Consider the following 12,468-nt stretch of genomic DNA (forward strand, 5'->3'; position numbering starts at 1 on the left):
CCACTTGGTTCCCCAAATTTCGTTCTTCTATGTTGAAGCGTTCGTTTCCAGTAAGAGTTTGAATTTTGGCGTTTCACTCTATTTTCTCCTATATTGATAGATGTATTTGGAACTCTAAATCAAACACGGTTTGTGCTACCTTCTTCAAACTTGACACAGTAAAGCAGTTTCAAGTTCTAGCTCTATATTCTGTTTCCTCTTGATGTAGCACTCAGCAGTGACTGAGGAGAAACACTTTCATTGAAAGGGGTTGCCAAGCTTCCCAAAATTGCGAGTCTCCAGAAATCTCAGCAACTATTTTTTAACCCAAACTGGATGATACTTTCAGGTAATGATCAGTACACTAAGCTCACTTGGTTCCCCAAATTTCGTTCTTTTATGTTGAAGCGTTCGCTTCCAGTAACTGTTTGAATTTTGGCGTTTCACTCTGTTTTCTCCTATATTGATAGATGTATTTGGAACTCTAAACCAAACACGGTTTGTGCTAGCTTCTTGAAACTTGACACAGTAAAGCAGTTTCACGTTCTCGCTCTATGTTCTGTTTCCTCTTGATGTAGCACTCAGCAGTGACTGAGGAGAAACACTTTCATTGAAAGGGGTTGCCAAGCTTCCCAAAATTGCGAGTCTCCAGAAATCTCAGCAACTATTTTTTAACCCAAACTGGATGATACTTTCAGGTAATGATCAGTACACTAAGCTCACTTGGTTCCCCAAATTTCGTTCTTTTATGTTGAAGCGTTCGCTTCCAGTAACTGAATTTTGGCGTTTCACTCTGTTTTCTCCTATACTGACAGATGTATTTGGAACTCTAAATCAAACACGGTTTGTGCTAGCTTCTTGAAACTTGACACAGTAAAGCAGTTTCACGTTCTATCTCTATGTTCTGTTTCCTCTGGATGTAGCCGTAAGCAGTGACTGGGGAGAAATACTTTCATTGACAGGGGTTGCCAAGCTTCCAGAAATTACGAGTCTCCAGAAATCTCAGCAACTATGATTTCACCCAACCTGGATGATACTTTCAGGTAATGATCAGTACACTAAGCCCACTTGTTTCCCCAAATTTCGTTCTTCTATGTTGAAGCGTTCGTTTCCAGTAACAGTTTGAATTTTGGCGTTTCGCTCTGTTTTCTCCTATATTGATAGATGTATTTGAAACTCTAAACCAAACACGGTTTGTGCTAGCTTCTTGAAACTTGACACAGTAAAGCAGTTTTACGTTCTATCTCTATGTTCTGTTACCTCTTGATGTAGCACTCAGCAGTGACTGAGGAGAAACACTTTCATTGAAAGGGGTTGTCAAGCTTCCCAAAATTGCGAGTCTCCAGAAATCTCAGCAACTATTTTTTAACCCAAACTGGATGATACTTTCAGGTAATGATCAGTACACTAAGCTCACTTGGTTCCCCAAATTTCGTTCTTTTATGTTGAAGCGTTCGCTTCCAGTAACTGTTTGAATTTTGGCGTTTCACTCTGTTTTCTCCTATACTGACAGATGTATTTGGAACTCTAAATCAAACACGGTTTGTGCTAGCTTCTTGAAACTTGACACAGTAAAGCAGTTTCACGTTCTATCTCTATGTTCTGTTTCCTCTGGATGTAGCACTCAGCAGTGACTGAGGAGAAACACTTTCATTGAAAGGGGTTGCCAAGCTTCCCAAAATTACGAGTCTCCAGAAATCTCAGCAACTATTTTTTAACCCAAACTGGATGATACTTTCAGGTAATGATCAGTACACTAAGCTCACTTGGTTCCCCAAATTTCGTTCTTTTATGTTGAAGCGTTCCCTTCCAGTAACTGTTTGAATTTTGGCGTTTCACTCTGTTTTCTCCTATACTGACAGATGTATTTGGAACTCTAAATCAAACACGGTTTGTGCTAGCTTCTTGAAACTTGACACAGTAAAGCAGTTTCACGTTCTATCTCTATGTTCTGTTTCCTCTGGATGTAGCCCTAAGCAGTGACTGGGGAGAAATACTTTCATTGACAGGGGTTGCCAAGCTTCCAGAAATTACGAGTCTCCAGAAATCTCAGCAACTATGATTTCACCCAACCTGGATGATACTTTCAGGTAATGATCAGTACACTAAGCCCACTTGGTTCGCCAAATTTCGTTCTTCTATGTTGAAGCGTTCGTTTCCAGTAAGAGTTTGAATTTTGGCGTTTCACTCTATTTTCTCCTATATTGATAGATGTATTTGGAACTCTAAATCAAACACGGTTTGTGCTACCTTCTTCAAACTTGACACAGTAAAGCAGTTTCAAGTTCTAGCTCTATATTCTGTTTCCTCTTGATGTAGCACTCAGCAGTGACTGAGGAGAAACACTTTCATTGAAAGGGGTTGCCAAGCTTCCCAAAATTGCGAGTCTCCAGAAATCTCAGCAACTATTTTTTAACCCAAACTGGATGATACTTTCAGGTAATGATCAGTACACTAAGCTCACTTGGTTCCCCAAATTTCGTTCTTTTATGTTGAAGCGTTCGCTTCCAGTAACTGTTTGAATTTTGGCGTTTCACTCTGTTTTCTCCTATATTGATAGATGTATTTGGAACTCTAAACCAAACACGGTTTGTGCTAGCTTCTTGAAACTTGACACAGTAAAGCAGTTTCACGTTCTCGCTCTATGTTCTGTTTCCTCTTGATGTAGCACTCAGCAGTGACTGAGGAGAAACACTTTCATTGAAAGGGGTTGCCAAGCTTCCCAAAATTGCGAGTCTCCAGAAATCTCAGCAACTATTTTTTAACCCAAACTGGATGATACTTTCGGGTAATGATCAGTACACTAAGCTCACTTGGTTCCCCAAATTTCGTTCTTTTATGTTGAAGCGTTCGCTTCCAGTAACTGTTTGAATTTTGGCGTTTCACTCTGTTTTCTCCTATACTGACAGATGTATTTGGAACTCTAAATCAAACAAGGTTTGTGCTAGCTTCTTGAAACTTGACACAGTAAAGCAGTTTCACGTTCTATCTCTATGTTCTGTTTCCTCTGGATGTAGCACTCAGCAGTGACTGAGGAGAAACACTTTCATTGAAAGGGGTTGCCAAGCTTCCCAAAATTGCGAGTCTCCAGAAATCTCAGCAACTATTTTTTAACCCAAACTGGATGATACTTTCAGGTAATGATCAGTACACTAAGCTCACATGGTTCCCCAAATTTCGTTCTTTTATGTTGAAGCGTTCGCTTCCAGTAACTGTTTGAATTTTGGCGTTTCACTCTGTTTTCTCCTATACTGACAGATGTATTTGGAACTCTAAATCAAACAAGGTTTGTGCTAGCTTCTTGAAACTTGACACAGTAAAGCAGTTTCACGTTCTATCTCTATGTTCTGTTTCCTCTGGATGTAGCCGTAAGCAGTGACTGGGGAGAAATACTTTCATTGACAGGGGTTGCCAAGCTTCCAGAAATTACGAGTCTCCAGAAATCTCAGCAACTATGATTTCACCCAACCTGGATGATACTTTCAGGTAATGATCAGTACACTAAGCCCACTTGTTTCCCCAAATTTCGTTCTTCTATGTTGAAGCGTTCGTTTCCAGTAACAGTTTGAATTTTGGCGTTTCGCTCTGTTTTCTCCTATATTGATAGATGTATTTGGAACTCTAAACCAAACACGGTTTGTGCTAGCTTCTTGAAACTAGACACAGTAAAGCAGTTTTACGTTCTATCTCTATGTTCTGTTTCCTCTTGATGTAGCACTCAGCAGTGACTGAGGAGAAACACTTTCATTGAAAGGGGTTGCCAAGCTTCCCAAAATTGCGAGTCTCCAGAAATCTCAGCAACTATTTTTTAACCCAAACTGGATGATACTTTCAGGTAATGATCAGTACACTAAGCTCACTTGGTTCCCCAAATTTCGTTCTTTTATGTTGAAGCGTTCGCTTCCAGTAACTGTTTGAATTTTGGCGTTTCACTCTGTTTTCTCCTATACTGACAGATGTATTTGGAACTCTAAATCAAACACGGTTTGTGCTAGCTTCTTGAAACTTGACACAGTAAAGCAGTTTCACGTACTATCTCTATGTTCTATTTCCTCTGGATGTAGCCCTAAGCAGTGACTGGGGAAAAATACTTTCATTGACAGGGGTTGCCAAGCTTCCAGAAATTACGAGTCTCCAGAAATCTCAGCAACTATGATTTCACCCAAACTGGATGATACTTTCAGGTAATGATCAGTACACTAAGCTCACTTGGTTCCCCAAATTTCGTTCTTTTATGTTGAAGCGTTCGCTTCCAGTAACTGTTTGAATTTTGGCGTTTCACTCTGTTTTCTCCTATACTGACAGATGTATTTGGAACTCTAAATCAAAGACGGTTTGTGCTAGCTTCTTGAAACTTGACACAGTAAAGCAGTTTCACGTTCTATCTCTATGTTCTGTTTCCTCTGGATGTAGCCCTAAGCAGTGACTGGGGAGAAATTCTTTCATTGAAAGGGGTTGCCAATCTCCCCAAAATTGCGAGTCTCCAGAAATCTCAGCAACTATTTTTTCACCCAAACTGGATGATACTTTCAGGTAATGATCAGTACACTAAGCTCACTTGGTTCCCCAAATTTCGTTCTTTTATGTTGAAGCGTTCGCTTCCAGTAACTGTTTGAATTTTGGCGTTTCACTCTGTTTTCTCCTATACTGACAGATGTATTTGGAACTCTAAATCAAACACGGTTTGTGCTAGGTTCTTGAAACTTGACACAGTAAAGCAGTTTCACGTTTTATCTCTATGTTTTCTTTCCTCCTGATGTAGCACTCAGCAGTGACTGAGGAGAAACACTTTCATTGAAAGGGGTTGCCAAGCTCCCCAAAATTGCGAGTCTCCAGAAATCTCAGCAACTATTTTTTCACCCAAACTGGATGATACTTTCAGGTAATGATCAGTACACTAAGCTCACTTGGTTCCCCAAATTTCGTTCTTTTATGTTGAAGCGTTCACTTCCAGTAACTGTTTGAATTTTGGCGTTTCACTCTGTTTTCTCCTATACTGACAGATGTATTTGGAACTCTAAATCAAACACGGTTTGTGCTAGCTTCTTGAAACTTGACACAGTAAAGCAGTTTCACGTTCTATCTCTATGTTCTGTTTCCTCTGGATGTAGCCCTAAGCAGTGACTGGGGAGAAATACTTTCATTGACAGGGGTTGCCAAGCTTCCAGAAATTACGAGTCTCCAGAAATCTCAGCAACTATGATTTCACCCAACCTGGATGATACTTTCAGGTAATGATCAGTACACTAAGCCCACTTGGTTCCCCAAATTTCGTTCTTCTATGTTGAAGCGTTCGTTTCCAGTAAGAGTTTGAAGTTAGGCGTTTCACTCTATTTTCTCCTATATTGATAGATGTATTTGGAACTCTAAATCAAACACGGTTTGTGCTACCTTCTTCAAACTTGACACAGTAAAGCAGTTTCAAGTTCTAGCTCTATGTTCTGTTTCCTCTTGATGTAGCACTCAGCAGTGACTGAGGAGAAACACTTTCATTGAAAGGGGTTGCCAAGCTTCCCAAAATTGCGAGTCTCCAGATCTCAGCAACTATTTTTTAACCCAAACTGGATGATACTTTCAGGTAATGATCAGTACACTAAGCTCACTTGGTTCCCCAAATTTCGTTCTTTTATGTTGAATCGTTCGCTTCCAGTAACTGTTTGAATTTTGGCGTTTCACTCTGTTTTCTCCTATATTGATAGATTTATTTGGAACTCTAAACCAAACACGGTTTTTGCTAGCTTCTTGAAACTTGAAACAGTAAAGCAGTTTCACGTTCTAGCTCTATGTTTTCTTTCCTCTTGATGTAGCACTCAGCAGTGACTGAGGAGAAACACTTTCATTGAAAGGGGTTGCCAAGCTTCCCAAAATTGCGAGTCACTAGAAATCTCAGCAAACATTTTTGTACCCAACGTGGATGATACTTTCAGGTAATGATCAGTACACTAAGCTCACTTCATTCCCCAAATTTCGTTCTTCTATGTTGAAGCGTTCGCTTCCAGTAACAGTTTGAATTTTGGCGTTTCACTCTGTTTTCTCCTATATTGATACATGTATTTGGAACTCTAAACCAAACACGGTTTGTGCTAGCTTCTTGAAACTTGACACAGTAAAGCAGTTTCACGTTCTATCTCTATGTTCTGTTTCCTCTTGATGTAGCACTAAGAAGTGACTGAGGAGAAACACTTTCATTGAAAGGGGTTGCCAAGCTTCCCAAAATTGCGAGTCTCCAGAAATCTCAGCAACTATTTTTTCACCTAAACTGGATGATACTTTCAGGTAATGATCAGTACACTAAGCTCACTTGGTTCCCCAAATTTCGTTCTTTTATGTTGAAGCGTTCGCTTCCAGTAACTGTTTGAATTTTGGTGTTTCACTCTGTTTTCTCCTATACTGACAGATGTATTTGGAACTCTAAATCAAACACGGTTTGTGCTAGCTTCTTGAAACTTGACACAGTAAAGCAGTTTCACGTACTATCTCTATGTTCTATTTCCTCTGGATGTAGCCCTAAGCAGTGACTGGGGAAAAATACTTTCATTGACAGGGGTTGCCAAGCTTCCAGAAATTACGAGTCTCCAGAAATCTCAGCAACTATGATTTCACCCAAACTGGATGATACTTTCAGGTAATGATCAGTACACTAAGCTCACTTGGTTCCCCAAATTTCGTTCTTTTTTGTTGAAGCGTTCGCTTCCAGTAACTGTTTGAATTTTGGCGTTTCACTCTGTTTTCTCCTATACTGACAGATGTATTTGGAACTCTAAATCAAACACAGTTTGTGCTAGCTTCTTGAAACTTGACACAGTAAAGCAGTTTCACGTTCTATCTCTATGTTCTGTTTCCTCTGGATGTAGCCCTAAGCAGTGACTGGGGAGAAATTCTTTCATTGAAAGGGGTTGCCAATCTCCCCAAAATTGCGAGTCTCCAGAAATCTCAGCAACTATTTTTTCACCCAAACTGGATGATACTTTCAGGTAATAATCAGTACACTAAGCTCACTTGGTTCCCCAAATTTCGTTCTTTTATGTTGAAGCGTTCGCTTCCAGTAACTGTTTGAATTTTGGCGTTTCACTCTGTTTTCTCCTATACTGACAGATGTATTTGGAACTCTAAATCAAACACGGTTTGTGCTAGCTTCTTGAAACTTGAAACAGTAAAGCAGTTTCACGTTCTATCTCTATGTTTTCTTTCCTCTTGATGTAGCACTCAGCAGTGACTGAGGAGAAACACTTTCATTGAAAGGGGTTGCCAAGCTCCCCAAAATTGCGAGTCTCCAGAAATCTCAGCAACTATTTTTTCACCCAAACTGGATGATACTTTCAGGTAATAATCAGTACACTAAGCTCACTTGGTTCCCCAAATTTCGTTCTTTTATGTTGAAGCGTTCGCTTCCAGTAACTGTTTGAATTTTGGCGTTTCACTCTGTTTTCTCCTATACTGACAGATGTATTTGGAACTCTAAATCAAACACGGTTTGTGCTAGCTTCTTGAAACTTGACACAGTAAAGCAGTTTCACGTTCTATCTCTATGTTCTGTTTCCTCTGGATGTAGCCCTAAGCAGTGACTGGGGAGAAATACTTTCATTGACAGGGGTTGCCAAGCTTCCAGAATTTACGAGTCTCCAGAAATCTCAGCAACTATGATTTCACCCAACCTGGATGATACTTTCAGGTAATGATCAGTACACTAAGCCCACTTGGTTCCCCAAATTTCGTTCTTCTATGTTGAAGCGTTCGTTTCCAGTAAGAGTTTGAAGTTAGGCGTTTCACTCTATTTTCTCCTATATTGATAGATGTATTTGGAACTCTAAATCAAACACGGTTTGTGCTACCTTCTTCAAACTTGACACAGTAAAGCAGTTTCAAGTTCTAGCTCTATGTTCTGTTTCCTCTTGATGTAGCACTCAGCAGTGACTGAGGAGAAACACTTTCATTGAAAGGGGTTGCCAAGCTTCCCAAAATTGCGAGTCTCCAGATCTCAGCAACTATTTTTTAACCCAAACTGGATGATACTTTCAGGTAATGATCAGTACACTAAGCTCACTTGGTTCCCCAAATTTCGTTCTTTTATGTTGAATCGTTCGCTTCCAGTAACTGTTTGAATTTTGGCGTTTCACTCTGTTTTCTCCTATATTGATAGATTTATTTGGAACTCTAAACCAAACACGGTTTTTGCTAGCTTCTTGAAACTTGAAACAGTAAAGCAGTTTCACGTTCTAGCTCTATGTTTTCTTTCCTCTTGATGTAGCACTCAGCAGTGACTGAGGAGAAACACTTTCATTGAAAGGGGTTGCCAAGCTTCCCAAAATTGCGAGTCACTAGAAATCTCAGCAAACATTTTTGTACCCAACGTGGATGATACTTTCAGGTAATGATCAGTACACTAAGCTCACTTCATTCCCCAAATTTCGTTCTTCTATGTTGAAGCGTTCGCTTCCAGTAACAGTTTGAATTTTGGCGTTTCACTCTGTTTTCTCCTATATTGATACATGTATTTGGAACTCTAAACCAAACACGGTTTGTGCTAGCTTCTTGAAACTTGACACAGTAAAGCAGTTTCACGTTCTATCTCTATGTTCTGTTTCCTCTTGATGTAGCACTAAGAAGTGACTGAGGAGAAACACTTTCATTGAAAGGGGTTGCCAAGCTTCCCAAAATTGCGAGTCTCCAGAAATCTCAGCAACTATTTTTTCACCCAAACTGGATGATACTTTCAGGTAATGATCAGTACACTAAGCTCACTTGGTTCCCCAAATTTCGTTCTTTTATGTTGAAGCGTTCGCTTCCAGTAACTGTTTGAATTTTGGCGTTTCACTCTGTTTTCTCCTATACTGACAGATGTATTTGGAACTCTAAATCAAACACGGTTTGTGCTAGCTTCTTGAAACTTGACACAGTAAAGCAGTTTCACGTACTATCTCTATGTTCTATTTCCTCTGGATGTAGCCCTAAGCAGTGACTGGGGAAAAATACTTTCATTGACAGGGGTTGCCAAGCTTCCAGAAATTACGAGTCTCCAGAAATCTCAGCAACTATGATTTCACCCAAACTGGATGATACTTTCAGGTAATGATCAGTACACTAAGCTCACTTGGTTCCCCAAATTTCGTTCTTTTTTGTTGAAGCGTTCGCTTCCAGTAACTGTTTGAATTTTGGCGTTTCACTCTGTTTTCTCCTATACTGACAGATGTATTTGGAACTCTAAATCAAACACAGTTTGTGCTAGCTTCTTGAAACTTGACACAGTAAAGCAGTTTCACGTTCTATCTCTATGTTCTGTTTCCTCTGGATGTAGCCCTAAGCAGTGACTGGGGAGAAATTCTTTCATTGAAAGGGGTTGCCAATCTCCCCAAAATTGCGAGTCTCCAGAAATCTCAGCAACTATTTTTTCACCCAAACTGGATGATACTTTCAGGTAATAATCAGTACACTAAGCTCACTTGGTTCCCCAAATTTCGTTCTTTTATGTTGAAGCGTTCGCTTCCAGTAACTGTTTGAATTTTGGCGTTTCACTCTGTTTTCTCCTATACTGACAGATGTATTTGGAACTCTAAATCAAACACGGTTTGTGCTAGCTTCTTGAAACTTGAAACAGTAAAGCAGTTTCACGTTCTATCTCTATGTTTTCTTTCCTCTTGATGTAGCACTCAGCAGTGACTGAGGAGAAACACTTTCATTGAAAGGGGTTGCCAAGCTCCCCAAAATTGCGAGTCTCCAGAAATCTCAGCAACTATTTTTTCACCCAAACTGGATGATACTTTCAGGTAATAATCAGTACACTAAGCTCACTTGGTTCCCCAAATTTCGTTCTTTTATGTTGAAGCGTTCGCTTCCAGTAACTGTTTGAATTTTGGCGTTTCACTCTGTTTTCTCCTATACTGACAGATGTATTTGGAACTCTAAATCAAACACGGTTTGTGCTAGCTTCTTGAAACTTGACACAGTAAAGCAGTTTCACGTTCTATCTCTATGTTCTGTTTCCTCTGGATGTAGCCCTAAGCAGTGACTGGGGAGAAATACTTTCATTGACAGGGGTTGCCAAGCTTCCAGAATTTACGAGTCTCCAGAAATCTCAGCAACTATGATTTCACCCAACCTGGATGATACTTTCAGGTAATGATCAGTACACTAAGCCCACTTGGTTCCCCAAATTTCGTTCTTCTATGTTGAAGCGTTCGTTTCCAGTAACAGTTTGAATTTTGGCGTTTCACTCTATTTTCTCCTATATTGATAGATGTATTTGGAACTCTAAATCAAACACGGTTTGTGCTACCTTCTTCAAACTTGACACAGTAAAGCAGTTTCAAGTTCTAGCTCTATGTTCTGTTTCCTCTTGATGTAGCACTCAGCAGTGACTGAGGAGAAACACTTTCATTGAAAGGGGTTGCCAAGCTTCCCAAAATTGCGAGTCTCCAGATCTCAGCAACTATTTTTTAACCCAAACTGGATGATACTTTCAGGTAATGATCAGTACACTAAGCTCACTTGGTTCCCCAAATTTCGTTCTTTTATGTTGAATCGTTCGCTTCCAGTAACTGTTTGAATTTTGGTGTTTCACTCTGTTTTCTCCTATATTGATAGATTTATTTGGAACTCTAAACCAAACACGGTTTGTGCTAGCTTCTTGAAACTTGAAACAGTAAAGCAGTTTCACGTTCTAGCTCTATGTTTTCTTTCCTCTTGATGTAGCACTCAGCAGTGACTGAGGAGAAACACTTTCATTGAAAGGGGTTGCCAAGCTTCCCAAAATTGCGAGTCACTAGAAATCTCAGCAAACATTTTTGTACCCAACGTGGATGATACTTTCAGGTAATGATCAGTACACTAAGCTCACTTCATTCCCCAAATTTCGTTCTTCTATGTTGAAGCGTTCGCTTCCAGTAACAGTTTGAATTTTGGCGTTTCACTCTGTTTTCTCCTATATTGATACATGTATTTGGAACTCTAAACCAAACACGGTTTGTGCTAGCTTCTTGAAACTTGACACAGTAAAGCAGTTTCACGTTCTATCTCTATGTTCTGTTTCCTCTTGATGTAGCATTCAGCAGTGACTGAGGAGAAACACTTTCATTGAAAGGGGTTGCCAAGCTTCCCAAAATTGCGAGTCTCCAGAAATCTCAGCAACTATTTTTTCACCCAAACTGGATGATACTTTCAGGTAATGATCAGTACACTAAGCTCACTTGGTTCCCCAAATTTCGTTCTTTTATGTTGAAGCGTTCGCTTCCAGTAACTGTTTGAATTTTGGCGTTTCACTCTGTTTTCTCCTACACTGACAGATGTATTTGGAACTCTAAATCAAACACGGTTTGTGCTAGCTTCTTGAAACTTGACACAGTAAAGCAGTTTCACGTTCTATCTCTATGTTCTGTTTCCTCTGGATGTAGCCGTAAGCAGTGACTGGGGAGAAATACTTTCATTGACAGGGGTTGCCAAGCTTCCAGAAATTACGAGTCTCCAGAAATCTCAGCAACTATGATTTCACCCAACCTGGATGATACATTCAGGTAATGATCAGTACACTAAGCCCACTTGTTTCCCCAAATTTCGTTCTTCTATGTTGAAGCGTTCGTTTCCAGTAACAGTTTGAATTTTGGCGTTTCGCTCTGTTTTCTCCTATATTGATAGATGTATTTGGAACTCTAAACCAAACACGGTTTGTGCTAGCTTCTTGAAACTTGACACAGTAAAGCAGTTTTACGTTCTATCTCTATGTTCTGTTTCCTCTTGATGTAGCACTCAGCAGTGACTGAGGAGAAACACTTTCATTGAAAGGGGTTGCCAAGCTTCCCAAAATTGCGAGTCTCCAAAAATCTCAGCAACAATTTTTTCACCCAAACTGGATGATACTTTCAGGTAATGATCAGTACACTAAGCTCACTTGGTTCCCCAAATTTCGTTCTTTTATGTTGAAGCGTTCGCTTCCAGTAACTGTTTGAATTTTGGCGTTTCACTCTGTTTTCTCCTATACTGACAGATGGATTTAGAACTCTAAATCAAACACGGTTTGTGATAGCTTCTTGAAACTTGACACAGTAAAGCAGTTTCACGTTCTATCTCTATGTTCTATTTCCTCTGGATGTAGCCCTAAGCAGTGACTGGGGAAAAATACTTTCATTGACAGGGGTTGCCAAGCTTCCAGAAATTACGAGTCTTCAGAAATCTCAGCAACTATGATTTCACCCAATCTGGGTGATACTTTCAGGTAATGATCAGTACACTAAGCCCACTTGGTTCCCCAAATTTCGTTCTTCTATGTTGAAGCGTTCGTTTCCAGTAACAGTTTGAATTTTGGCGTTTCACTCTATTTTCTCCTATATTGATAGATGTATTTGGAACTCTAAATCAAACACGGTTTGTGCTACCTTCTTCAAACTTGACACAGTAAAGCAGTTTCAAGTTCTAGCTCTATGTTCTGTTTCCTCTTGATGTAGCACTCAGCAGTGACTGAGGAGAAACACTTTCATTGAAAGGGGTTGCCAAGCTTCC

The sequence above is a fragment of the Spermophilus citellus genome (assembly GCF_964194105.1).
Source record: "Spermophilus citellus genome assembly, chromosome: 1".
Lineage (NCBI taxonomy): Eukaryota > Metazoa > Chordata > Mammalia > Rodentia > Sciuridae > Spermophilus > Spermophilus citellus.